Below are 2,924 nucleotides of genomic sequence, written 5' to 3'. Positions count from 1 at the left end.
TTTTTTTTAGTGCTCCTATCTAATTCTCATTTTGATTCATATTTATATTACATATCGTTTTCAAAATTTGGCTCATTTTAAGTTTTACATATAGTATATCATTTTTTCCATTCTCAAACTACTTTTGACTAGTTAATTGAAACAATAGTTCATCTATATAAATAAACATTTGAATTTTCAAAATTTGTGTTACAATATTTAATTGTGTTGTTGAATGCAAAATGATATTCTTAGCCTAAATTTTTGCATTAATTAGTAAATATGAAACTTAAATGAAGAATTTGATTCTAAAATGTTAGTATCTTATCTGAATTCTGCACAACATTCAATCTGAGCTCTTACAGATTATAAACCACAACTAAAAGTTTTTCACCAAATCCTCCAAATGAAAAGGAAGAGTTTTGCCAATTATTCGTTTTCTAAAACTCTAGAAGATAAAATTAGTCTAAAGAAAGATAATATATTCAAAAATACAACTTCATGTACTCTTAAACCTGTAGTGAAAGATGATTAAAAAATGAAAGGAGTCTGGAAAATTGAATATTTGGAAAACACATTCAAAACTAAAACTTCTTCCAAAAAAAAAAAAAAAGGAAGTCTAATAAAAAAAGTTGATGCTGATGGAACATCATATTTCCTTTAACCATTTGGGGTTCGTATTATTCCAGTCTAGTGGCCTACATAATTTAAGATTATCTCTTAATATCCAATCCTTTTCTTCATGTTTTGTCCGTTCTTCAATTTTGTCCACTTCAACCCACGCACCCATTATACTGTTAAAAAACTAGGGGGAAAAACCCACGCAACGCGTGGGAGTTTAGTGCCTATAATTAAAGATGGTTAATAATTATTATTTGGCATTTTCTAGTATAAGAATTGAAGTATGACAATTTTATTATGTGATATTAAATAAAAAAATCATATGTTACATATTGAGTTAAAAAATATAATATGCAATAAAACATAATTATAAGATACGATCAACTACTTTGCATCTAACCTAGTATAATAAAAGACCTATTTATATCTGCTCATGCATTTTAGGGATATTAAAATTTGTTATTTAGTTTGAATTTGATCTTGATATGAGGGCAATCCACCACATTATCTTGTCATATAAGTGAGATTTGAACAATTAGCATACTTGAAGAAATCATTGCTAGTGGAATTTCGGTTCTTGCAAGCCAAATTCTTGAATTTATATTGATTCCAAAGACAAATATCATCACGAGGCCTTCACATTGAGCAAGCAATTAATTATAATTTATTGTATGATTTGGAGCATATAGCAAAGCATCTCCTTCTCGATAAGGGTTACAATCACGAAATATCAATTTTGTGTTAGTTGCAAAGATATACAACAACTAACATGCCAATTTAGAGGAATAATTACCTCTAAAAAGTACTAAAGCATCTTAATCCACTTCAATTCAAGAAAAACAATTAAAAGTAATGAGGTGCATACTTTAGATTTGTAGCCAAATAGTTTTAAGTAGATAGTTAAACATATTGGCAAATCAGATGAACTGAAAAATTGTCTAAATAGAATAGTCAATAAAGTAGCAAACGATTTGAAAATTACCCTAACTAATAGTTAAAACAACAAAAGAAGTAGATGCAATCTATAAATGGAAAATTTTATGATGATAAACTTATTTTAAACCATAAATAACAATTAACAAATGTGGTCTCTTCCTTATCATGCTTGTCTAACATGGACAATTGAATTAAAATACTAAAAAATTATTACACATACAACTTGCAATATTACATATTGTTTACAACCAAAAAGTAGATTGGTTAAAGAAAACATATATACCTATTGAAAAAGGTGTTATAAAATGGGGAAGAGGAGTAGCTAATATAGCAATGTCCGAATTCAATATGTTGCATGATTGTGGTGGAACAAAACCTATAAGTAAATGAAATGAATTTGAATAGATGGGGGTTACTATGGTAACGGCCAACTTCTCTACTAATTGACATTAATTGTGTCTTAACATCTATATATCACAACTTTGCAAATAACTGATGAGAAAGGCTTTAAGAAATTAAAAGACTTAGATGTTAATACAATTAAATGATTAGAAGGGCTTTTATGTAATTTCACTAAAACATAAGCTGAATTCAGTTGTGCCCGATGTTTAATCGGATATCAAACACGGTCACATATCAAACTTATCCCTAGCTTTAAATGTTTAAAAGGACATCCAAGTAATTACAACAAAATTAAATTACTTATAATGACTCATATTCAATACTCTAATTGCACTTCAAACACTCTCACATTTCCAAAAAAACCCCACCCTTGCAGTTGAAATTCACAATTAAATGATTAGAAGGGCTTTTATGTAATTTCATTAAAACACAAGTCGAATTCAGTTGTACCCAATGTTTAATCGGATATCAAACACTGTCACATATCAAACTTACCCCTAGTTTTAAATGTTTAAAAGGACATCCAAGTAATTACAACAAAACTAAATTAGTTATAATGACTCATATTCAATACTCTAATTGCACTTCAAACACTCTCATATTTCCAAAAAAGCCCCACCCTTACGGTTGAAATTCAAGTTCTAAACTTATTCTTATATAGTATAAGGAAATGAAATTCCCATGTCAGTTTCACACTAAAAGACAACAAGAAGTCCAATACAGCCATCCAAGGCCTCGTGTTTTTTAAGATAATTATTAATCAAATATCTTTATTTCTTAAAGGAAATTATTGATCAAGTGGTTCATTTCTGTTCTGTCTTTGCCCCTGTAACTAACTTGGTAAGTAGAAGAGTATGACCACCAACTTTTCTTTTCTTTTTTTTGTTAATTAAACAGGCATTATACAATTGCCCTTTACTGCTATAAATTAAAGATCTACCAAAGATTTTAGACAGTATTTTCTCATAATTCTGCTCTTGTTCCTT

This window comes from Coffea arabica, chromosome 8e (genome assembly GCF_036785885.1).
Source record: "Coffea arabica cultivar ET-39 chromosome 8e, Coffea Arabica ET-39 HiFi, whole genome shotgun sequence".
NCBI classification, from domain to species: Eukaryota; Viridiplantae; Streptophyta; class Magnoliopsida; order Gentianales; family Rubiaceae; genus Coffea; species Coffea arabica.
The sequence above is the reverse complement of the archived record's forward strand: the minus strand, read 5'-3'. Positions refer to the sequence as shown.